Source organism: Otolemur garnettii, unplaced genomic scaffold, assembly GCF_000181295.1.
Source record: "Otolemur garnettii isolate 467f Iridium unplaced genomic scaffold, OtoGar3 scaffold00017, whole genome shotgun sequence".
In the NCBI taxonomy this organism is placed as follows: Eukaryota; Metazoa; Chordata; class Mammalia; order Primates; family Galagidae; genus Otolemur; species Otolemur garnettii.
In genome coordinates this window covers 15,997,307-16,024,829 of record NW_003852412.1, presented here as the reverse complement: position 1 = coordinate 16,024,829, position 27,523 = coordinate 15,997,307, and the positions used below count along the sequence as shown (strand labels likewise).

At 34.8% G+C, this 27,523-nt stretch overlaps 1 protein-coding gene and 1 pseudogene across 1 annotated transcript in view; both read right to left on the bottom strand.

Moving 5' to 3' along the window:
- ATG10 (autophagy related 10) overlaps positions 1-27,523 on the bottom strand; it is a 262,904-nt gene that overhangs the window by 126,121 nt on the left and 109,260 nt on the right. The window lies entirely within an intron of this gene.
- The window catches only part of LOC105886611, a 35,260-nt pseudogene continuing 24,872 nt past the window's right edge, over positions 17,136-27,523 (bottom strand).

The following is a 27,523-nucleotide window of genomic DNA, read 5'->3' as shown; positions in this document are numbered from 1 at the left end:
AAATGAATTCTACAGATAGTGATTTAATAAATGAACAAATGCATATGGCAATCCTAACTTAATGATACCTGGCAAATATAAGTAACTGTTATTAAACTCAGAAATTAGGAGGTTTTTGCTTTTGACTATAGAATAGTTTGGGTATAGGATGAGAAGCTTAACACTTTTTCTTGTTTTTAACTAAAAATTTCAGAAGTAGAACTTAATATTCAAATGGCCCAAAAAATATGCAAATAAACATGAGAAAAATGTTGCAATGCCAATATGATGCTATTAATAATGCTTTGTTTTGTTTTGCTTTATATCCTAGTGAGGCAATCATATAACACACATTCTACTGAGCAGTTTATTCCTAGATATTAATGGCTTATTTGCCAAAATTCTCGCTTCCCCTACTCCTGACATGAAATATAAAAGATGGGCATTTGCAATATAAATGTAAAATGTATACTATGTGATCATTCATTTACTGATGGGAAAAATCTTGACAATAGTCCTTATACTAGAAATGTAAGTGCAATATACATCAGTATAATAATATAAGTCATAAATTGTTTTATAAATGTTCCTTTATAAATAAATAAAATTGTTTTTCTTTGCTTTTAACCAATAATCAACTGACCCATTGTATTACTTAAATAATCATAACTATTATCTGCCTATCTCTCAAAATCTTCTTGAGAACATACTTAAATAAAATTCTATAACCCTATGGAACATAATTCAATGCCAACTACCATTTGGAAATGCAATATGAATTTGAAATAAGTGGGTTGAATTAGATGACCTCAATAGCCCCTCTGGATAAAAGTTCTATGTTATTACAATTATTTTAGATTAAATAGAGATAATCAGGCATAGTTGAACATACATTTCACAATGAGGTATGTTAATCTGGCCACATGCCAAGTCAGCTAAATTGCCCTTCAAGTATATAGCCATCTCCCAGCAAGAATTAGCAGTCTACACCCTCAACATTCTACACAAACTATGCGTTCAGCCTTTATGCCTGTTGCTACCCTTAAGCATTCCAGACCTCTTAAAGAGCATGATGTTTCTTTCTCTCTTCTTGAATCTGCTACTGCTGCCTCTCCTCAGGTTTCCTTCCCAAGCTACTGTTTTTCAGTCCTCAAATCTGGATCCAGTAAAATCCCAACCTGATACAATTTGCCATAAAAGACCCTCCCCTCCACTGATCTATGTGGACATCTCCCCCACCAAATTGGGCCTTACCATACAACAGGAAAATGTACAAGACAACTTGTCAAAGGTCACGGAGCAAGTGGAGTGTGGAACCATATGTCTAGAATATACAGTTTGATGTTATAGAAAATCAACAGAACTTAAAGCCAAGTGACTTAGATTTGAATCCTTTCTCTGCCATTTAATGGCTGAGTAAATGAGCTTGGACAGAAGGCTGCCTAAATAGCCTACAAGAAACTCTCTCAACACAATACTGTTTATAATGAAAATATTCTGTCACATACATAAGTATAAAACCAATACAATAAATCCCATAAGTGATCAGACAGCACAAATATTGTGACTATTAGTCAATCCTATCTCATCCACTTTTTGGCCAATACTTTTTTTCCTAAAGCAAACCCTAGTTATCATACTATTTCATCTGAAAACTTCACTGTTGTATTTCAATAATATAAACCTATTGATATTACCACACCAAAAAAATTAATACTAATTCCATAAAATCACCTGCTACCCAATCCATGTTCAATTTTAAAGACTGTCTCAAAAATGTCTTTTAAACTTTCCATAGTTGGTTTCCTCTTAACAGGACCCCCAAAAGTTCTATACATATTCTATGACTTCTTTTATTGTATTAAAAAGGGAGAAAGTTAATTCTGTGGTCAACCCTACTCAATACAAACCTCTAAAACAATGCTTTTCAATGTAACAACTACTAGATATATACATGGCTATTTACATAACATTAAAAATGTTAAAAATTAAATAACATTAAAAATTCAGTTTCTCAGTCATACTACCCATGATCCAAGTGCTCAACCGCCACCTGGGGCTAGTGGTTACCATAGTGGACTACAAAGATATAGAAACTTTTTCCCATCAAAAAAGGAATAGTCAAATACATGATGTCCCAAAAGTCATCCTTAAAAGTCACCATATAAAGGGAAAATGGAAAATTGTAGATGAATATACCTTTATTTACAAAATATTCATTAAAAATTTTACAAAATATTCTCTATGTTGGCCACCTCTTTGTAGCAGTATATAATTTATTTAATTGCAAGGAATTCTATTGGCTAAGGCTCTTCTATTATAGATCCAAAAGAAACTTACTATGTACCAGTCAGACTGCCTCCCACTTCACAGAACTTGGGAAACAAATCTATAAACACAAGTTGCAGGATCACTGGGGACTCAAGAGTTAGATATCTAAGACCAATTAGTCTATTCCTGGTCCTTAGACATGGCTCCGAGAGAAGACTGACCAAAAGGCCCCAACCTACAAATGGGCTATGCTCCCAAAGTTTATTTGTAACCTATTTTGATCGTGAAACAATTTTATTCAGGTTCACAGACTTAATACCCCAATTAACTCAAACTATAACTGGAATTTTATACAATGAACAGTAAGAAAAAACTATTACTGCTACTGTGGGCTACCCTGGAAGCTAAATAATTATGCATAGTGTAATTTCTATGTACGTGAAGTGTTCCTCAAGGTAGAGAAGAAAAGAGAGTCATTAGAAACAGGTTTAATTTCTCTCTCCCTTCTCCCCACATGTACCGTGGTGGAGAGTAGGTAGCAACAAGGAAAGCCGAAGGTTGGAGGACACTTGCGCTCCAGGAGAGCCCTCCCAGCCTTTTATTTATAAGGTATTATAAATAAAAATCAGAGAACAACAAAGGTAATTCCCTCTAACTTATTTAAGCAAACAATATAAAGGCTTTTCCTGATTATTAAAAAAAGAGAGAGAGAGAGAGAAATATATATAATATAGGGCTGGTGTAAATCTTTCAAATCTTAATAAAGAAATCACAGAATAAAAAATTACTAGATTTGTCTATAATTACTTTTTAAATTATATATGCCAAACACACTGCAAACAAATTTAAGTACAAAGAGATAAAATATTTGCAACATACGAAACAAAGAACAAAGAATCGTTCTTTATAAGAGGTGAGCACATCAAGAGAAAAATGGACAAAGAACAGGGATAAGTCATTTTGAGAAGAAGAAATGGAAATGGCTAAATAAACAGGGGATTTTCTAGCTTCATTGATAATCCAAGAAATACAAGTCAAAACAAAGAGATTATATTTCCTATCAAACAAACAAGAAGAAAGAAATTAATATGAACTGCCGATTTCTAGCACTCGTCCTTAGGGGAGGCCTGCTAGAGTGAGCAGGGCCCCTGGCACCTTTAAGGTACAACTAGCATCTTTTCACCTCCAAGAGACAACGACTACAATACACTTGAAATAAGTCTTCATCCCACTGAAAATGTGAACAGCATCCCATAAATGTAAAATATCATTCCTAGCAGATACAGTAGAGAATTTTATTTAGAGGATGGACATGAAAAACTGAGAATTTTGGTTTTGTATGTGATATTACTTTATTATGTTTTACATTAAGCTATTTTAAAAGCTTTTTAGTCTGCTAGTCTGCATCTTCTGTGCACTGCTTCTTAGCATTGACTCATTAAGTATTCCTCATCTGATTCAAAGCAAAATATGCTTCTGATCAAATATGCACTCACATGCTCTTTGGCAAGCTACAAACCAAATTAGAAAAATCATAAATCTGGTGCTAAATGTTCTGGAGGAATGGTATATGCTATACCTTCCCTATCAAAAAAGCACACATATGGATTGCAATATGTCAACAAACTGCATCTGTGACTTTTCTCACTCCTAATTTTAAAAATCATAGAAAGATCAATAAAATAAGCTATATTACTATATTTGGATTAATAACTAACAAACCTAGCTCCTCACTTCTCAAATGGAAATCACTTGAAAATACTTTGAAAGACACTCAAAATGTACTTGAAATGTACATTTTAATAACTATATCTGCATAAAAGTTAAAAATAAATACATCTGATACACCAAGACTGATAGCAATTTTAATATCACTAACCACTTACACAATATGGGTCCCCAAATAAAGTTTGCTGTTAAATAGCCTATAAAACTAACCTATCGCTTTGAATATGTATGCACCTTGATTTAAGAAAATCTTCAGGTTTCCTATTTAAGTCAACATAACAAAAATGATCAGCTATCACTAACCTTTAACTACACATGTAAAGAGAATTTTCATGGCATAGTTTTGTCATTTCACATTACAATCATTTCAAAGGCTCTTAAAAATTACTGCATTAAGCCTTAAAGATGGAGACTTTACCTCTTTCATGTTTACATGGATGAAGCTAGAACATATTCTTCTTAGCAAAGTATCTCAAGAATGGAACAAAAGTATCCAATGTGCTCAGTCTTACTATGAAACCATTTTATAGTTTTCTTATGAAAGCTATAACCCCATTATAGCCCAAGAAGGGGAAAAGGGAGAGGGAGGGAAGGGGAGTGGGGAAGGATGGGTGAAGGGAGAGTAATTGGTGGGACCACACCTATGGTGCATCTTACAAGGGTACATGTGAAATTTACTAGGTGTCCGATAAGTCATGTACATAGTAAACAAATTTTTTTGTAATTCATAGAAATCAGAGTCTAAAAATGCAATTCCGGTTTTTTGTTGGTGGTGGTGGTGGTGAGACAGTCTCAACTTGTGCCCTGAGCGGAGTGCAGTGGCGTCATCATAGCTCCTTGCAACCTCAGACTCGCATTATGGGCATCCTGCAGCCTTAGCCCCCCAGGTTGTTGGGATTACAGGTGCTTGCCAGCTGGGTTTTCTATTCTTTTGTTGAGTTAGGGTCTCACTCTTGCTCAGACAAGTCTTGAACTCCTGAGCTCAAGCAATCCTCCCAACTCAGCCTCCCACAGTGCTGAGATTATGATTGTACCCAGCTAAAAATGCAATTTTGTATATATGATCATTTAATAAAATTAATAAAATAGTGTTTTACAAAATGAGATTTAGGTACATATTTACCCTTAAAAAGAATAAATCTTTGAATTTCAAATTATAAAATGCATTAATCAAAATACTAAACATAAGAAAAACCATTATAAATTACTCCAAAAAAAATTGGGGGAAAAATCACAATCTTCATTAAACTGGAACCATAGCCCAAGAGCAGTCTGCATAAGCAAGTTGTCTACACAGGATAAATACAACAAAAGATATGTGCAACATGAAATAGCCGCCAGGAGACCTTCCTGAAGAATTCTACTTAATGATGGAAACTAGACAATTAACATATGAATCAAAATTAAAATTCAGGGTTAGAAAATTCAGGGTAAAAATATCAGTGTGAGGACTAATTCCAGTTAAATATATTCCAGTTAAATATAGAACTAGAATTAAAACAATTGTAGGACTTAGTTACAAAACTGAAGGTAAATGTTATAGAGCTTGATAAGATAAAAATACTGTTAAAACAAACAAAAATAGTGAAGGGGCAGGAAGGTAGAAAATATGTAAGCATTTTTAAAAACAGATCCATGTACATGGTCTAAATAGAAACGTGTGCTAAAATTATAACTCTAACCTCATTTTTATTATAATCTTTTTTTCTTAACTTTGCACAGATGTTCCAAACATATATACTATCTCTTGTGGTAAATAAACACTTATTTGGAAAATCTATAATTCTTTTAGTTATCTTTAGTTTCTTTTGCTTTTTATAAATTAAAGTAAAAGCAAAATTTAATGCTTTAAATTTAAAATAACCTATTATGATCAGCAGATAAAAAGGAGGGAAAGAAGGGAAGAAGGAATTAGAAAAGGGAGGAAATTCTATTTCTGGTTATCTAATGTACTGAAGTGGTTATTTGTGGGCAATTTTGAAATTTCCTCTTTGTATTTCAATTTTTATAGTATATATGTAAATAAATAAATATATATACACATAATTACATAAAAATAATAGTGAATTTTTTCTCTCACAAAAAAGTCAAACAGGCTCAGCGTCCATAGCTCAGTGGTTAGGGCGCCAGCCACATACACTGGGGCTGGCAGGTTCAAACCTGGCCTAGGCCTGCTAAACAACAATGATAACTACAACAACAAAAAAGAATAGCCGGGCATTATGGCAGACACCTGTAGTCCCAGCTACGTGGAAGGCTGAAGCAAGAGACTCACTTAAGCCCAAGAGTTAGAGGTTGCTGTGAGCTGCGATGCCACGGCCCTCTACCTAGGGTGACATAGGAGACTCTGTCTCAAAAAAAAAAGTCAAAAAATAGCAATAAGGTAAAGATAAGTAATCAAGCTTACAACAGACTTATATCTTTTAGAAATTATGAACATGAGTCTGATCCATAAACAACTTATCTGGCTATCAAAGTTATGGTGCATACATTTCAAGCTAAGATCAGGGGCTGAATTTTTAGGACCTTTTAACTTCTGAAAAAGAGAGCTGTGTGTTGGAAGTGTACTTTGATTTTAGTACACAACCAAAAGTTCTATGCATATTTAGAAAGTGTGATCCCCTGAGTCAACAAACTCAATGACCTCCCCTCAGTTCCCGTCCTAAATTGTTCCCTGCAACAGTTCACTCTGCTAAGGCACCCTTCTCTGCACTCTAGGACGAGCACCTTGCACACAGCAGGAACGCGCGTATTTGCTGCCTGATGAACAGAGCATCCTCCTACCCAGTCTCATCTCTGTCAGTGTCTGTGCAGGCTCTTTCCCACCCTTCTTCTCCTCCAATCTCCCACCTGTAAGCATCCCCCAATGGTAGGTCTCACTTAACTCCCCCTTTTGGCCTATACACTTTCTCCGAAATATACCATCAACTCTCAAATTCTAGCTCTGGTTTCTCTTCTGTGCTCCCAATCTAAAATTTGAAATATGTACCAGACATTTTTAGAAGAACGCCTTCCAGCATATCCAATTTGACATTATCAAATTGAATTATCCTCTTCCCCCCACCCTCCAGCTGTCTCCCATCCCGCTCCCTTTACATCTCCCGTGGGGGCAATGGCAACATCACTCCATTTTCTGGTCACACGGACTAAAAAACATGGGAGTTGTCTTCAACTTCTTCCTCTGCTTGTGTCCACATAGTGTAAGCCTCCATAATGTCTCTTATGTGCATTGCATTCTTCCCATCAACACTGACACCATCCAATGCAAAAAACAGCACAGAATGATGAAAGGAATATCACATTTGGACTCAGAAGACCTAGAATTTGAGGACCACCTCTGTTCTGAATTTGCTATGAGACCTTGTACACATTACCTAACATTTTGAGTATAAATCTTTAAATCACAGGATTACTATGAAGAACAGGTATACATACATATATACATGTGAGATATATGTTACATATACATCTATATATATAACATATACACATATACAAGGTATACATAAATATATAAAACATTATTGTATATACTATGTGCATATATGCACACATATATAGGTAAGTAGGTGTCTGTATCTATACATACACACAAATATGTATATGTGTGTGTGATAGGTATATACAGACATACAAATGAAAGGCCTTATTATTATTATTTGGGCGGTTATAATGTCTGATCTTATCTAGTATAAAAATGTCCAATCTTTATAACCTCTCAGTTCTTCAGGCAACCTTTTACACTGAAATAAGGATTATTCTCTTAAAACATTATGTGTGTCCTCCTAATGGTCTGCAATTTGCTTTGCTTTCCCAACAGAATAAAATCGAAAGTCCTCAGCATAGATTTTAAGATGCTCCATTACTGAACTCCACCTTAGCTTTCTGACTTCACCTCCCACAGATTCCCTTTATCACCTCAGTTCCATCTAGCCTCAACCCTATAATTGCCTTTCCTTAAATACACCCTGTGTTTAAGCTGTCCCATACAGTCTAGAGTTTCCATTTTTGGAAATCTCTCCTTCAAGGTCCGATTCAAATGTTACCTTCTCTAAATTATCTCTACTGGTTCTTGATCAAGAATTAGACCACATTTTACCTTTATTAGCCTTCTGTCTGATAAACAGATCTTTTACATTTCTTTCTCTCCCAACTAAATTATAAATTTTTTAGAAATAGAGACTGTGGAGATTCACCTTTGACTCTCCATTGTATATCGAGCCTTATATACATTAAGCGTTTAATGAATGTTTGTGGAATTAAACTGCACAAATAAGACCCCTTTAAGTCTTTTAATTTCAGAGGAGAAGCATATAGAAAATTAAAACTATACAGCAAAAATGCATAATCAATAAATGATGAGTTAGCATCTTTTTAAATGCAAATGAAGGAAAGTGTTTTTAAAATACATTATTAAGCTTTAAAGTAAATAAAAATATTGTTTGGTGCTCCCTCTGCTGGCTTTGCCTCAGCATCTTAAGAATGTGGAACAATAACATCACAAAGATGTAAACAGATTCAGCTTATCTGCTCCCTTTTCCTCCTGCAAATAGAGTAGAAATTTTCCACTGAATTCATTTGGAAATAATCTTATATGTGAAAAGGTTTATCTATGAAATTCATTTACAAAGAGACAAAACTGATCTTATAATTTTGATTATAATAATTCCTGACAGAATTCCTGTTTATACCTTTGTTTTCTAACTAAACTACTTACTTCATGTATAAACAATTTTAATTTTCAGCTAAAACCATTGAGAAACAAAGTAGGATAAGATCTTTTTGCTTTCTAATTAATTTATAAACATTTTTTAAAACCTGATTAGGAACATAAGAGGTTAAATTCTCCTTGTGTTTCTAAACAGAGTTATTCTGAGTACCCTGAAGGCATTTAATTCCAAAACAGGAAGCCACAGAGAGGAACACTTGGTTACACTAATGTTATGCAGATCTTTTGGAACATATTTCTCTAAACACTTGCTGAAAGAACCTTTTCTATACTGCATGCTACCACGTCAAGTTGGAGAAAGGTCTCACAATTCTACAGCGCCCTTACTTCTCAAACTGCCCTTTATTGCTTCTCTTTTGTTCCTCCACTTTTCTTTCTTTAAAATGGTCTCCTACTTGCTCATAGCCAAAGAGGTAAGAAAAATCAGTTTAGAGTTAGGGAATATTTATTCACACGCTAGCATTGGGTTATTTTGCATATATGTATATAAGAGCTATGATGTGGATTATGACAGTTGAGTTTTTAATAAAATGATACACTAGTAAGATTAACCCAAGACCAGGAGAGGCTGTTAAAGATTAGTGTCTTTTCTGATAAATTCTGGTTTTACATGCTTTAAACTCTATTATAAAACTTCTTTAATCTAAAGCATGTTAAATGAGATCTCACCCTTGTAGCAGAAACAAAGAACAGTAAACCACATGCAAGTGGAAAGAGGCAGTAAAGTCTCTGTTACGAGGTGTGGATGCTGGAGCCACGCCGTTACTGAGCAAACCATACAACACTGCAGGCTCTGTTTCCCAACCTCTCAAGTAAAGATTCATACCAGTGGTGATTAGCAAGCTGTTTCCCATGATTCCCTAACTGAACAGGTGAACTTTAAGTTACGAAAACATAAGAAGGTTAAAAAAAGAAAGGAAAAGAAAAGCTTACCCACTGCCAAAGTGGGTAAGCTTTTTACATGCTATTTGATTTCATATACAACTTTAAATGCCATTTTAAAAAAATAGCTCTTTTTCTGAGTGTCTATCTTAGCTTATATTCAATTGTGTTTTAAAGAAAGTAAATGATTACTGAGCAATTATCCTTCTGTGCCGGAAATTAAGGTTTCATGCACATTCTTGATTATCCATAAAAATGAAGTGCAATAATATTAAAAACAATAGACTAGTCAGAAGCCAGATAGGAAAAATAGTCAATATATTTGGATCTGCTTATAGTTACTTTCAAAGAATTTATGAAAATATTTATTCCATTCTGAAGTTTCAAGCACTGAGAATTGTGCTGAAATCAGCTATGAGAAGGTCAAAATAGTACCTTTAATTTATTCTGTATAGATAGCTTGGAGATTATTTTTCCTTAAGAAATTTCCAGGAGAACAAGGATAAGGGTTTAGCCACTATGGTGTGCTGGTACTGGCATTCTGTGCCTCTCCAGTGACACATCAAAGACTGGTTGGTGAGTGGCTGCTCTGGGTCAGGTGGGTGACATAGGACAATGGCAGCCAGACACACAGGAGTGGGCAGCAGAGTGGAGAAGGATATTCCTAGGCTTACCCTGACTCATGCAGTACATGACAACCTCTAAAATGCTGAGTGTCTATCTTTTGAGCAGAGCTGTCAAATCATTAGATTTGTTTTTGGAATTCCAACTCATGAATGTGTCCTCTAATGTACAGAGGACATCCTCACTGAAAAGTACAATTCCATATATGACTGTGACAAAGAAACCCTTACATCCCAAAAGGTTAAACAGCCATTCTTCATCAAACCATGATTCATTTCTCTATTCCAAATGATAGAACAAGGTTTCAGAGCTGTAAATTAGCTGGCAGTTAGACAAAATCTTAAAAAGACATTTGAAGTGTGGGAGAAAATGTGATTCATTTTCATTTAACATAATATAAATTCAATGATGAATGAACACAAGAAAGTTAAGAGGTGGTTTGTTGCAAAATGGCAACAGTAGTATTCAACAAAAGCTACACTGTTTACATTCCTAACGAGCTTACAGGAGATGTCAAGAAAAGCCATTTACCAGGCTCCACATTTGTTGATGTCATTATGTGCAAGTGACACTGACATTATTAGGTGTTACCATAATAACTCTATATTATCAGTATATAATTTCTAGACTGATGCAGCATGAACTGATCACAAAACCAATTCAGCTATTTTAGTTTTATTTCAGAATATCTACAGAATCAATAAATACTAGTAATTGTTTTTTAATGTTTAAATACTGTATTTTTTAATTTTTTTAAATTTCAGATTAATTTGAGCATACAGTTAGGTTACAATGTTTGCCTCTTTAGGCAGAGTCTCTATTGTAGTTGTGTTCCATACCCAGGAGATGTGCCATATACCCTTACTTTGTGTCCACTAAGTAAGAACACATGAATCCCCTCCCTCCTCCACTCTCCCCTTTCACTCCATCTTGAATTGAATTAAGTTTTTCTCTTGTGTAGGTGTATATTAGATCATCTATGGGCTTCATGTCACTATTGAGTTCATTGGATACTTGCTTTTACATTCTTGTGATACTTTACTAAGAAGAATGTGTTTCAATTCCGTCCAGGTTAATACAAAAGATGTAAAGTCTCCATTTTTTATGGCTGAATATTATTCCATGGTATACATATACCACAGCTTATTAATCTATTCATAGTGTGGGTGCCTCTATGCCACGGCAACACCATGCACAAGAAACAGCCAGGACATAGATCAGAAGTACAATGCTTACAAGAGGTGGATTTCCCATAGGTGCAGGTAAGCCCCAAGTAACTTCTGCCATGGCCTTTTATTGAAACAGTATACTATAGGTGTGAGGAGCCCATGTACAAGGACTACATGCTTAATGATCCCTACAACTGACCTTATCTCATTAACACATGCAGTTGCTTGAGGGCTTGTCTCTGGGCTACAAAATATCTCCATGAGGCAGGAAATTGTCCCACTCCTAGCGCCTCCCTCAGGAACTTTTGACGGCTCCTACAAGCCTGGTGCTCAGTCTCCTACACCTAGGTTGACAGGCATTTAGGTTGTTTTGCATCTTGGCAAATGTAAATTGAGCTCTGATAAAAATACTGGAAATTTTAAAATCAAAATAAATCATAGGAATACAACTTTATATTCCAAATGTTTCACTCCTAGAAAATCATGACAATAACAAAAGACCTTCCCTTCTCTATGATAATTCAATAAACTCATATACCATTTCAACAATAAAACTTTTATTTGTCTCCCCTTTAGATCAATAGAGATTAAAGGGTATTCTTTTTCAGATCCTTGCTGAAAAGTTAATTTAATAAAATTATGTTTAAGAAAAAAGTATGAGTTTTAAATTATTCTAACTCTCAGTTCTCTATCTTACCTTCAGCTATTTCCAATATGGCAACCAAAACTGTTACAGAATCTAGTCAGTTAACATTATTTCTTAGTTTAGCTGTAAAAACAAATGTTAAATCAGTTATTTGAATGCTATACAGAAAAACAGATTACATGTATTAATTTTTATATTGATACTTCACATGAAATTAATTTTGAAGAGAGAAAATGAGAAAATTTTAATATAGAGTTCACCTACTTCACACTATGGAAACACAACAGGCTCTTTCAAAATTATTAGCAAGTAGGAATATAAATTATCACATTTAGATAAATTGTTTTCTACATTATTTCAATGTAGAAAATTGTTTGGTAGAATCTACTAAAGAGAAATATATATATATATATATATATATCAATGATCCAGCAATCCACTCCCTGGTATAACCCGACCAGAATATATACAGATGATCACTAAGAAAAAGATATAGAAGAATGTTTATAGCAGCAGTTTACACAACAAAAAAATGAAAAGAACATTAAGTACCTACCACAGTATGAACAAAATGTGGTATATTCACATGATGAAACTATATACAGCAAGCATAATGAACAAATAACTATATACAACTTGGATGAATTTTACCAACAAAAGAAGGCAGACAAAAAAGAGTTTATACTATAGCAAAAATAATCTACAAGTCAGTGAGTAGTGACTAGTGGGGAGGAGGTTGTGATCAAATGTGTCAAGAGGGAGAGAGTCTTGGGGTTCTGACAAAGTTATGTTTCTTGATCTGGGTACCAAATATAAGAGTGTGATCACTTTATGTATGCTCATTGAGCTCTGTGCGTGTGTGTGTGAGCTTTCTCTTTTTTTAATTTTTCAATTATTATGGGTATGTAATAGTTGTATATCTTTATAGGATACATGTGGTGTTTTGATATACGCATACAATGTGAATTAATCATATCAGAGTAACTAGGGTATCCATGACTTCAGGCAATTATGTTGAAGCATGTTCCTTCTATGTGGAGTTTTTTGAGTATCATGAAGGGATGATGAATGCCTTTTTAGGATCAATTCGAATCATCATGAGGTTTTTATCCTTTGTTCTGTTGATATGATTAGGCAGAAGTAACAGGAGAGCCACTGAAGCCCACCGCAGGCATACATTTGTAAGTTAGTAGTTTCAAAAGGAAAGGTAAATCCTGAGGGGGACAAGGAAGCAGGCTAGGGAAACCCACTGAGATATGGACTTATTAACAAGCTACACATATGTGATAGAAAAAGAGCGAGAGGGGCAGGCAGGTTTATACACCAGAACCTCTATCCAAGGAACTGTAACAAACTGTTAAATATACAGAGGGTTCAACATAAGGAATGTGGCCTACTGTACTGATATGAACTGTGGTGCACATCTAGTCTATGACAATTAGGTCAATTGAAGGAGGTGGTTAATGTAGGAAGATAGTCAACTATAGAGGTTCTACCATATAGCTTAAAAATCAATCCCCAAACCAAAGCCACAGAAAGAAGCAACTAAACATAGAGGTTCATGGGATAAAGTGCTAAGACTTCTAGACTTAATGGGAGCCGTTCTATATTAAGACTTCATTTCAGAATACAAAGGCAATCAACAACTGTTGATCTGTACATATCAGATACTGTACTTTCCAAATAAATTTACACTTTACTAGACGGTGAACACAGAAAGAACTCAAACATATTTATTGAATTTAACATCATAATCCTTACATGACAGATATTATTATCCTTATCTACAGACAAACCACCTGAGGCCTAGATGAGTTATTTTTACAAACTTTAAGAAATATAAAATGGCAGAAGGTTGGGCTTTATTTTCTTGTGAAAACGGTGGGAAGACAGAAGGAAAAGAAGCAAGGATAATCAATGCCCACTCCCATTTTACCATGGATCTTTTCCTAAAACAAAACAAGTTATCTTCAAAAAGCATGGATCAATTAAGCTCAACACAGTGCATATTGTATTAGTTAAGAATTTCATCTGAGGATCAAATTAGGGTTCCTCAAAGTATTCAGTTGGGTACAAAATGAAGCCAAGATCCCAAGAAAGAGCACTAACCAACTAGGATCCCAGGATTGTTTCCACAAACAGCTGTACTGTCCATGGTTAATGTGCACTAGGTGAGGACATCATCTGCACCTGGTGAGTAGGATGCTCTCCCCAAGACCTGACTCAAACCTCACTTTATGCCTTGTACTTTTAGAAAATTGAGTTTGAAGCAAAAATGCTTTCTAGAATTGTTCTCTATGAGTAATTAAAATGAAAATAAAGAAACAATAAAACCCATGCTTTTAAAATGTATACAGGGCAATTTGTGTGGCTTGTATTTTTATGTGTTGGAAAAGTCATTTAAATATTTAAAAGTAAAAAATGTAACAGTGTTTAACACTGCATTTTTACTGATACTTGGTTTACCTATTTCAAATATTGAAAATGAAGTTTCTTTTTTCTATGACATTTTTCTAATTAGATTTTCTCCTTCTGTTCTTAATGAGTTAACATCCAATAACTATTGTTTTTAACTAATTAATATTATTTGTGTCAGTAAGAATAATCATAGGTCTATAATAAGCACCAGAATATTTTCATTTTACTTCCTATAAACTTATGGTATGGGGAAAGATGCTAGAGTTAAAACTTACAAAATCCTTAGGAATTAGGAAAACTTGGGAAGAATCCTCACACTAATATGTCTATCTCTATCTCTTAGTTATAGAATTATGAATACAAATCCCAAATACACACTATACCAACACCTTAAAACTTTCCAAAGAAATTTATAATTCAAACACCTCAGGAAAATGAGTATCTACCATAAAGTAAGACTAAAGCTATACATTTCATGTGCCACAAATCTTAAAATGTTTCTGTCTTATAGCTATATTGAGTGAAATCTGAGTCAATTGATCATCAAATCTTTTATGTAACCAATTATTCACTAATAAAAGTCATAAGGCACAGAACTTCATGTATCACAAAGACTGCTAAGTGTGTGACGTCAGTATGTGTGCATGGAATCCTACTTCCTAGGGTGAAAGAGTATGCTGGCATACTCTTAAAAGAATATGCTGGCATCTGCATAACATCAAAACAAGTCTTGTTGTACTAAGTGTTCACTTTAAGGAGCACTTGTCATTATTGATTGTAGTGAATAGAAATCCTGTTTTATCAGAATGTCTTATAAGAAAAGTTAATCAAACTAAAACTCAGCATGGCCCCTCTCACATGTATGTTAAAATAGTTTGGGAATATAGTGTTGGAAAAAATCATACAAATCAGACCTTCCCCTAAATCCTCCCTGATAAGCAATTTCCTACTAGCTTTTGTGTGTTCAATAACAGTGACAACAGTACCTCTAAAAAAAGCACATTCAATTTGGAGCAGATGAAACTATTAAGAAATTCTTCTCTATATTTAGTACAATGATGCCTCTTTTTAACTTCTACCTACTGGTTCCATTCTGCCTTCTGAGTTTAGACACACTACCTGCAGCTATTTGTTTTTTAATATCCATTGTCCTCCTTCTTCCCTAATTAAAAAAATCCTAGGTAATACACCTAACTGGAAAGCTACATTCCCAGCCAAAGGTGTGGAAACAGAAATTTTGGGAAGTCTTCTTATAAAAGGTTCAAGCTTTTCAGATACCTTAAAAGTTCTAGAACAGAACTCAATATGATCCACCACATGTGCTCTGACCAGTACAGAGAGAATAATTAACTTCCTTTTTTCCCCATGCATTAGGATCTTTATGTGTTAGGTCCTCACGACTAAAGACTCATGCTGTGATTAGTGGCAGCCATAAAAAAATCTAAATTTTGTTTTCTTTTGTTTACCAAAAGTGCTGTTGAACCAGACATTCTCTGCCTTGTATATGTTCAGTCGTTTTCTTCTCTTTAACAAAAGCATAGAACTTAAGATTTCCTTCTATTACATTTTTTATTATAGTCTTTTTATTTTTCCACACAATAGAAATAAACTTTGAATCTCAATTATAGTATCAAATCTACTTAATTATCTTTCTCAGCTTTATCTTCTGCTTATTTGGTTAGCAAGTGTTCTGTGTCCCACTAAGTCCTCGTCAAGGATGAAGACATGATTAAGGCAAAAGACAGAGCCTGTTAGTGATCCACCGAACATCTCTCTCCAAGTGGGTAGGGAGCATAAGGTCAATGCTCTGGGATGCTGGTTCAACCAGCTGAGAGTTCCCAAAGATCTCTTCCCTCTTCCAGGAATTCAGGGACAAGTAAAGGGCCATAGAAAGCCTGGGAGCTGAGTTCAGGAAGCCCCCTCCTCTACCACCATCATCTCTAGAGTGGTGGTGTGGGTGGACACAACAAAGCTGAACAAGTATGCAGAGAAAAGGTGAGAGTGGGAAGGGAGCAAAAGTGATAGTGCTCATTTATATAACACACATAGAAAAAAGATCATTGTCTCTTTAAAAAGAAAAAAATCTCAGTACATTGAGCACAAGGTTGGGACTTGACTGGTGATTGATTGACAAAGCAGTGTAAATTCCATAACCATCTATTTGCATAGATATTGATTGCAGTGGGTTCAAAAGACTGATTATGCCGCTTTTCAGATTTGAAATGAATGGTCTTCTACCCTAGCCCTTCAGAAAAACCAAGATGGCAAATGTTAAAGGCCTTAAATATGCACATGTGAAAACATATTTACAATTAATGATAATTTATTGTGTAATGCTGTGCTAAATTAACATGCAGAGAAAGTCTGACTTGTGCTGATGGGATTATCTTCTTTATGATTATTATTGACTTTAGAAGAGCTACATAACTATTTTCTGAACAAAAGGCACAGTCTAATAATGCAGAACATTTGGACATTCATTGCTGCTTAATTTCATATAAGTTCAGTCACTATAAATTAAGGGTCCTCTGTATTTACAAATGTCATTCTGTGTATTAAAAAGGATATATTGAAATATTTAAACATATATTTATTAATACTTACTTCTGATTAAAAAAGAATTATCCATAGTAACAAATACTTTATTGTCTATTATTGCTACATCTCTTTTTTTTTTTACATATGAAAAGTCTTTATTAATCCTCTTGTGAAAAATCTATACAATGGCTGCAGATAACATCACTGTAGAGTCTTTACTCCTTCACCTATTATCCAATCTCCAGCACCAACATTAGCCTTTGCGGTGCCCCTGACTTTCTTCATTCTGTTCTTGCGTTCCTTTCGCTGCTTTCTTGATGTCTTTTTCTTCTCATACAGGCCATGCCTTGCAAGTCTATATTTGGGTTCATTTTCCTGGGATCATTGCATAATCCAAGGAATCATAAATCATGCCAAAGCCCATTGTCTTCCCACCACCAAAGTGAGCTCTGAATCCAAATACAAAGATGACATCAGGTGTGATCTTGTACATCTTGGCTAGTTTTTCTCTAATTTCTGTCTTTGGTACTGTTGCCTTCCCAGGGTGAAGGACATCAATGACCATTTGTTTCCTCTGAAGTAGTCAGTCATGAACTTTCTGGTCTGGATAGTTACTCTGTCGTTCACGATGGCGGGTGATGATGGCTACATCTCTTAAATAAGTTGTATCTTAACTAAAATTATTCAATACTTAAACAATCAGGCTAACTATTAAATATGTGTATCAATCTTTTATCCAATCAATGTACTTTTTAAATGTATCAAGCTACCATGAAACAGGGAATAGACTACACCCATTCTTTTCCCTTAAGAGCTAAAGTATTTTTCCAATTGAATAACATAGTCCAGTTTGAATGAGTAAACTTGAGAAAATGCAAACGTAGATGAAGTTGCTGTATGAACCACGTTGATAGTTTTTTCTCTTCCTTTTGTTAGGGAAAAAAGAATCTGTAAATTAGCATGGTTTTGTCTACTTTTGGTTCATGGTTCATGTCCGTTCAAGTCCCTACTTAAATTTAAATGAAATTCAAAACATAATGCTATTTTACTGCTCTTATAAGGTTCATTTTTCTATTTTACTTCAATGCTGTCAATAAGTCTATATGTTGTGGTGAGCTGGACAAAGACTCACGCAATTTGGTCAGGCTGACTTATTGGTAATCACTTAAAAGAGAACTATCTATTCAGTTATTCAGTATTGTGAACTCATATTGTTCTTGCAGCTGACTATGACTGTTCCTATAAATCTTAATACTGAATGATCTGAAAAATTTTTATTGGCCTCACTAATAGTTATGTCTTTAGGTCAGATCAAGTATGAAAGTCATAAACAATGATTCCTGGCTCGGTGCCTATAGCTCAACCAGCTAAGGCGCCAGCCACGTACACCTAAGGTGGCGGGTTCGAATCCCCAGCCCGGACCCGCCAAACAACAATGACGGCTGCAACCAAAAAATAGCCGGGCGTTGTGGCGGGCGCCTGTGGTCCCAGCTACTTGGGAGGCAGAGGCAGGAGACTCGCTGGAGCCCAGGAGTTGGAGCTTGCTGTGAGCTGTAATGCCATGGCACTCTACCCAGGGGGACAGCTTGAGGCTCTGTCTCAAAAAAAAAAAAAAAAAAAAAAAAAACAATGATTCCTTCATATGCAGTGGCAGTGAAAACTAACATTAGCAAATAAACTTAAAAACCTAGGTTCAATTTTTAAAAATTAAGTTCAATAGTACCACATAGTCTATCTCTTCAGATCAGTGTTTTTCAATCTTTTTTATCTAGCAGCACACTTGAACCTACAGTTAAACTTAGCATACTTAAAATATGTTGATTTTTAAAAAGGGATTAAAAAAAAGAATATACTTACTATGCTTTGAACTTCTTTCAAAAATAATTTAATTAATGATCTTTAAAATTTTTCACAGCACACCTAAGATTCTCTTGCAGTACACCAATGTGCTGTGACACACCAGTTGAAAATTACCACTGTAACTATTAAGATAATAAGCTCAAGGAAAGATGTGACTGTTTCACTTTTATATGTTAAAGTTTATTAAGTAATCTAAATAAAAATACCCACCATCTTTACCCAGCTCTCACTTTTGAGAGCTGAGACTGAAAGGCAACTAACTGTCTTGAGCACTGTTGAATGAGACAGTCAGGACTATAGCAGAATCCAGACTCAATACCACAGTGGAATACAAGATTTTCTTGGAGCAACATTTCATCCTTTTCTATATGGTATCTTTATTGTTTGGGTATTTTTGTTGTCAAGCCAGTTTTAAAATGTCCATTCTCTTTGTTCTAGTTCCGCAGCTCCACACTCCAGTTCCCTCCAAGACCCACACCACTGTGAACAGTTTCTTTCAGACAATTGCTTTTGGGATATGGTAAATGACACCCCAATTTACAAGATTGCTTTGTTTTTTGTGAGCAATCTCGGCAATAATAGGGAAAAAATTCTGCTAAAGTAGAAATATACCCATTATTTTGCACCTTGCAAGTCTGCCATCTTCAATTATTAAAATTGAGCTAATATAATGAAAAATGCCTTGAAGTATATTTTAAAATTAAATGAAGAAAATGATTCCTGTTTCTAGTTTGAGTTTAGTTTCTAAATATGGCTATCCTGTTGCTGAGGTTGAAATCCTTGCAGCACGGATCTATTGTGTGTTCTCCTGAGATTTCTTTGAGCAAATACTGTGTTATAATTTAAAGATGGTCTTAGACCTTTTGATAAACCTTTCCATGTAATTTAAGCAATTGTAAAAAGGACTTTTTAAATACTTTGATATTTTACTACTGAATCATTTTAATTCTTTGACCTTTGATCTTTATTCAGGAATATTTGGGTTTGGCAAAAAAGAAGGTGTTTTTAAATCTTAATACTAATATTTATAGGGATAAAGGTCATTACTATCCATAATAACAATAATAATACTTTGTATTTACATAGCATTCTTCCTCAAGAAAGAAAACTCCTTCTTAAAGGAGAAAAAAAATCCATAGTAACTAAAAATTCTGTTATACAAAATACATAAAAGATATTTTAGATATAACTGGCCATAATTTTGCAGGAGATTAAGTTTTGCTAAATTTAAAAATAAAATATATTATTGCTTCAAAAAGCACACAAAACTACTAAGTAAGTGGAGCTAATTTACCGTAACCTGAAGTAACATAGAAGACATTTTTTGGTAGGTAATTTATAGGTTTATCTTTGTAAATATTTCTTTATAGGTAGGTAATTCCTTTGTAGGTAATTTAAGAACAATGAATATAATAATATAAACATGAAAGACAATACTTAAAAGACAGAAGATGATTGAGCAGATGATTTTACAAAAAGAAGACTGGGGCAGCGGAGAGGTGGCAGAACACACTGCCTTTCACATTTGGTGAAAGGATATGGAATTACTAATTAATAATGATTTATTTTGTTAAGTAATGGCATTAGTGACATATTCATAGAAACTTTCACCTCATGATGAAATAGTAAATCACCAGGCTAGCTCACACTTCTCACCAGGATGCCAACAACAGCAAACAAATTTGACCACTGTGGACAGATGGGCCCCATTATAAACTCTCAAGACTTCACTAATAAAGCTGGCCTAGTTAGCCCACAATCTATGAACCCCCTTCTTTCAACACCTCAGAGTCTGGCACAGGCTCTCACCAAAGAAATACAATAATGGAAGGTGAAGCCAAAGGGCTGGAGGGCAGCAAAAGAAATTGCAAAGAAGTATGGATACCACGACTGGAAAAGATCATGAGGCTGAAACAGCAATATTCCAATAAGGGAAGGGTTCCATTTTGAGCTAACCATGGATTTCAGTCCTTTTACAGGAAACATGTATCTGAGAGACTTCTAAGAGCTAACTTTTAAACTGTTCTACTAATAGCAAAAATGGTTTAAATTGACATCTGCAGAAAATTTAAACCTAAATCATCTGACAAAACAGACAAATCTTAGAAATAGATGTGTGAGTGCACCTGCTTTCCTCACAGCAGTGCATAAAAATATTCTAAACTCAGACAGACTGTAGCACTGATGCTTTGAGTCTTTATTTGACTATAAAACAATATCAGTGTGATAACTGATGTGCCAGTGTTTTCATTTGAAAGATTAGTAATGTCTTTGGTAACATGCTAGTTTCTGTTCTACAATATTAGTAGCAAGCAACTACATTCAACGCAAAGGAAAGAAGCTGCTGGATTTTCTACCTCTATGAAGTCTCCAGAGATAAGCTGGCACAGAGGTAGAAAAGAGTATGGAGGCTGGGTACAGTGGCTTACACTGTAATCCCAGCACTCTGGGAGGCCGAAGCAGGTGGATCACTTGAGCTCAGGAGTTTGAGACCAGCCTGAGCAAGAGCAAGACCCTGTCTCTACTAAAAATAGAAAAACTAGCCAGTTGTTGTGGCAGGCACCTGGAGTCCCAGCTACTTGGGAGGCTGAGGCAAGAGAATTGCTAGAGCCCAAGCATTTGAGGTTACTGTGAGCTATGGTGATGCCACAGCACTCTACTCAACATTTTTGAGTGAGACTCTGGCTCAAAAATAAATAAATGAAAGAGTAATGAAATGCTTTCCTTTGAAGAGTTCAAGGTCATTAACATCTATTAATTTTCCTACTAATAACAGCTCAATTTTTAAAAAATGCAGTTCCTCTTCTTCTTCAAGACCAGCTTATCCCTAGGAATGAAGAGTGGTTAGAAACAAAAAGCCTAAGAAATAACTATGAGGAAGTCACAATGTCATGGTGTGTGCAGTAAAACAAGCCTGTGCACCTCCCTGCATGAAGCCAGCCCTCCCTAGCCAGAACAGGGCTCTGCGCAGGAAAAGCGGTGGGACCAACACACACTGAGGGAAGCGAGGCCAAGAGGAACAACCAGCTCCAAGAACAGACACCACTCCCGGGTAAAATTAAATGAAACAAAATACTCTGTGATTCTCTTAATTGAAAATGAGGTTTTAGACAAAAATTGAGCTTAATTAAAATTAAAGATGGCAGCTTTCATACAGAGATAATTAGTATTTGCTAATTGTGCTATGATAATAATAAACTCATCCCATAAAACCAAGTGGATTTTGTGCCTGGTAAAAACTATTCTTTCCTTTATTTAAAAAAAATTTTTTTAAATAATCTATTCTTCATTGAGTGTTTATATTACCTGTGACTAAATATAATAATCATATGATATGCTATTTGAAAATAATTATTGTAAGTCAAGACATTAAGTAATTTATCCATGATTGCTCTCCCTATTATAAAAATATTTTTTCCCATTTTTCTGTTGGGATTGTTTACATTTTTCTTATTGACTTACAAGACTTGCTTTATGTATTAGGACTATTAATCTTCAGTCAGACACAATAATTGAAAATATTTCTCCATTTGTCATTTGTCTTTCAACATTGCTATTATAGTGTCTTCTATAGTATTGTTATTTATTTTTAATATGGCAATATGAAAATATCACTTCCCAGCTAAAGTTATTAAGCATTTGAAGACTTCTATGCCCAGCAAAGAAGGAGTAATTGGGACTAGATTTATCTTGCCTCTTGAAACAACTAAAAAACTGGACAAAAATGCATGAAAGAATGATTTTTCAAGATATTGAACATCAAGTAACAAAGAACAGAGATTCCTGAGATATGAGAAACAAAGAAGATAAGTCCAGATTAGTACCTAGACAGTGTTCAGGACACAGTATAGGAAGGCATAGCCTAGGCAGAGCCCATAGGGCTTCCTGAGTTGAGGACACAGAACTGGGAGGAGGCCTACACAGTTGACAGGACAAAGAACCAGACAGAGGAGAGCCGCACAGAAAAAGAAGCCCCTCAAATATTCAGCTAAATACAGATTAGCTCATGTGTATAAGGAAAGGATCCAAGTCAAGAAAAAAAACTATCCACAAGAATTAGAGGAAGCAATAGCTACAACTTACTAATGCTGGGAATAATTGGGATTCCCACTAGACATAAATCATGGGGCAGTGGGGAAAGTCCTTGGAAGATCTTTGCCTCAGTCATTAGGCAAAATTACCCCTAGACTAAAGGCTGCTCTGGTCCCTCCTAACAAAGCTTAACAGCAAGACTTTTCTAAACAAACTAACTGTATCCCAGAACAAAATTCAAAAATATTTACAAGAATACAAAAATATCCGGCATCCAACAAGATAAAATCAACTGATGTCTGGCATCCAATAAAAAATCACCATGCATGCAAAGAAGCAGAAAAACATGAGCCATGATGAAGAGAAAAAGTTATCAATTGGAACCAACCCAGAAATGCCTAAACAAAAGGGCATGGCTGTGTTCCAATAAAACTTCATTTACAAAAGTAGGAGGTAAGCCAGATTTGACTCATGGGCTATCAGTTGCCATCTCCTGAACTAGAGGAAAGGTTAAACAAGTTAAGTAGAGACACTGAAGATAATTTTTTAAAAAGAACCAAATGAAACTTCCAGAGATAAAAGCTATAATGTCTGAGAAAGGAATAAAGAAAAATTAGACATTGTAGAAGAAAAGCTTGGTGAATGTGAAGATGCAATAAAAAGCTATCCAAAGTGAAACACAAGAGGAAAAAAAGAATAAAGAAATGAAAAGAGCATCAGGGAGCACTAGGACAACATCAAATAGCCTACTACCTGTGGAACTGGAGTTCCCAAAGGAGATTAATATGGGGAAAGATAAATATGTTCAAAACTATAAACCCACATATATAACAAGTTAAATAAATCCCAATAACAAGAAACTTGCAAAAATCTACGCCAAGGCACATCATAAACAAATTGCTTAAAGTCAGTAATAAAGCTATTACATTCTTGAGTTAGGATACTGCAAATACGATTACCCAGTTCAGACAAAGAAGTTATTACATAATCCAAATCTATCCAGATCTTCAGTTTCATGGAGCAAATAGCAAAAGGTTAGATAATAAAGGATTTAGCTATAAATGTATCCAAATCTACTTGGTTCTTGTTTTTAGGCAAAGTGTTTGGATATCCAACTGATACCGAAGGAGACCACTATGATAATAGTTTCCAAGGAATTATGCCTCACCATGTCTGTATTCCTTTGCAATGTGATATTGCTGCTCCAGAGATGGGATTTATTTATTCGCCCCTGAATATCTGGCTGACCTTGCAACTTGTTTTGACCAATAAAATGAGGCAGAAGTGAGTATAAGTTCTGGAGGCCTCCAGAAACCTTGTATCTATCTTCTGCCTTCAATCTTTTGGGACCCAGCCATTATGTAAATAAGGTTGGGCAAAATGACTGAACAATAAGACAACTTGGGGAGAGAGGTAACTGTCTCTTAGGCCCTCTGACCAACCCACTAGCAGCTTGAGAAGTGAATCCAGGTGAGACCCACAGAGGAACTGTTTATCTAATCTACAGACTGTTAAGAAGTAATAAATCATGGTTGTTTCAAGTCATTAAGTTTTGGGATGGTTTGTTTTATAGCAACAGATATCAGAAACATATTTTTTGGTTATCAGTGCCATGCTTAAAAAGCCCTGTTACTTAATATTATAAACATAGAAACTTATATTTTCTTCTAGTGCTTTTGTACTTTAATTTTGTACACTTAGCAGTTTAATTTGTTTTGGCATATGAATGAATATGGTATCTAATCTTGGAGTTATCCTAATAACATTTAATAAATAACCATTCTTTCTCCCATTGATTTGAGTGTTATTTTTACCCTATATTAAATTTTAAGGACAGCTTAATGGGACAAATCCAAAAGAAAATGTTCAAACTACCTTCAAATACAGGAAGTATTAATTAAATTAGCACTATTTGTATAAAAAATTTCATATTTTCATTTTAAGTATGTATATGCATACTTTATTATACATGTTCTTCTTCCACATTTCAAGAAGAAAATCAGAAACATATGTTTTTCCAACATTTTGACATGGGAATAGTCTTATTATTCAGAAAGCTTTTTAGTACTGTGTTCACTGTAATATGATTTTTACTGGTACTAATTAACCCTGGTCTTGTAATGTGGTTTCTACAGCTCCCTGACTATATATTAACCAAAAGACCTTAAGTCAGCACTTACCCAACTGAAAATGCTTTTCGAAAAGACTTCACTACAATCTACAAATATGAGATAAAATTCAAGTCAATTTTTTTCACGTTGTAAAAATAGGGGGAAAATATTCTCATTAAATTCTAGATGGGACTTGTCAATATGCAGGTCTCCTGTGACTTTCTCAGACCTTTAGTGTGAAATCTGTAAGGAGACATTTTAAGGAAATTACCGTAATAGCAATATCAAATCCTGTGTCCCTACCAACAAAGCATGCTCACAGTGTTTAAGACGATCTCTGTTAAAGGAGAAAGCTAGGTCCTAACTTACAAGTATATACTGGAATGACTATAGTTGAATTGCCTCCTTATAGTTATACCCCACTGTCCAATTTTCCCTTATTAGCATTATGGAAGCCATGGAATGGGAGGTGGGAAAGAAGCTTATAAAAGCAGAAATAGCAGATCAGACTTGACTTTTAGACAGGGTCCCTAGAAAGGACGGCCTGCCAAATAGAAATACCTCCTTATCGCTAGTATTGCTTCACAGGTTTGGACAGGTTGCCTGAAATCACATCAGAGATTCATTTCAGTCAGTAAGCTCTCTCTTTCTAAAATATACAAATATCTCCAAGATGTGTAGGAGCTTATCAAACATCATCATGGTTGTGTGAATTTGTACTTTTATTGGAAATCACCTGTGCTGAACGAGTGAGATTTTCCTAATTATATTTAAAAAGCGCCTTCATTCTCCTAGTTGCTGGCTTTGAAATATAAAATCATTTTCAAATTAAACTTTTAATCTTGAGATAATTATGCAGAACACACGTAAGACACAAGCATTTTATAAGGGATAATACATACAGATCTGGCACATCCTCGACCCAATATCCCCCAATGGTAACATCTTGCAACACTGTAGTGCAGAATTACAAGAATGTTCATGTTCATAGTCAACACACCCAGCATTTCCACCGTCACAAGGATCCCTCTTGTTGCCCTTTTATAGCTACACTTCCCTCCCTCCTAATCTCATCTCTTCTTCATCCCTGACAATCAGTAATCTGTTCTCCAATTTATTTATATTATCATTTTGAAATGTTATAAGAGTATAAATGGAATCATTCACTGTGTTTCCTTTGAGATTGGCTTTATTCACTCAGCTCGGTTCTCCGGCAATTCATTCAGGTTATTGTGTATACCAATACTTTGTTCCTTTTTATTGCTGAACAGAATTCTATGGAATCAATGTGCCACAGTTTATTTACTCTCTCCTTAAAGGACATCTGCCTTGTTTCCAGGCTTTGGCTATCTCAAATAAAACTACTATAAAAATCTGTGTATAGGTTTTTGTATGAACATGAACTCTCATTTCTCTGGGACAAATGCCCAAGAGCATAACTGCTGGACCATACAGTAATTGTATGTTTAGATTTTTAAGAAATGACCAAATGATTTTCCAGAGTGGCTACACCATTGTACATTCCCAACATTTGAGTGATTTAGTTTCCCTGTATCCTTGCCAACATTTGGTGCTATAATTGTTTTTATTTGGTTTGGTTTGGGTATAGTTTGGGGACTTTGTAGCCAATTTTGATAGGTATGTAGTATCTCATTACTGTTTTAATTTGCATTTCTCTAAAAGCTAATAATGCTGAAAATCTTTTCATGTGCTTGTTATCTGTATATTCTTTTCAGTGACTCTTTATGTCTTTTACCCATTGTTCTATTGGACTGTTTGCTTTTATATTGTTATGTTCTGAGAACTCTTTATATACTGAATACAAATATTCAATACTGGTCATTTGTGGCTTTTCCTTTCAACCTCTTAATAGGATCTTCTATAGATCAAAATTTTTTAAGTTTGGGGTATATGTGAATCTTTCCTTTAATGAACTATGCTTTTAGTCTCAAGCCTAAGAATATTTTACCTAGCCCTAGATCCCATGATTCTCTCTTATTTTTTCTTATTACAAGTTTTATAATTTTATATTTTACCTATGATCCACCTTGACTTAATTTTCATATAAGATGTGAAACTGATGTCAGGGTTCACTTTTTCTTTTTCCTGTGAATATCCAATTAGTCCAACACCATTTATTGAAATGGTCTCATACCACAATTGGTTTTACACTTTCGTAAAAAATCAGTCATTTTTAGGTGGGTCTATTTTGGGGTACTCTATGTTATCCCACTGCTCTTTTTTGTCTATCACTAATCCCACTAAACCTTGATTGCTGTGGCTATATAATAAGTCTTGGAATCAGGGAGACAGATTCCTCCTACCTTATTTTTATTTAGAAATGGTTCTAGCTATTTTGGTTCTTTTTTCTTTTCATATAAATTTTAAGGCAATGCTGTCTATATTTACAATAAATTTCATGGGGACTTTGATAGAAATTATGTTAAACCTATATATCAATTTGGAAATAACTGATGTCATTACTCTGTTGGATCTTCCAATCCATGGAAACAGTGTGTACTCTGTTCATTTAGAC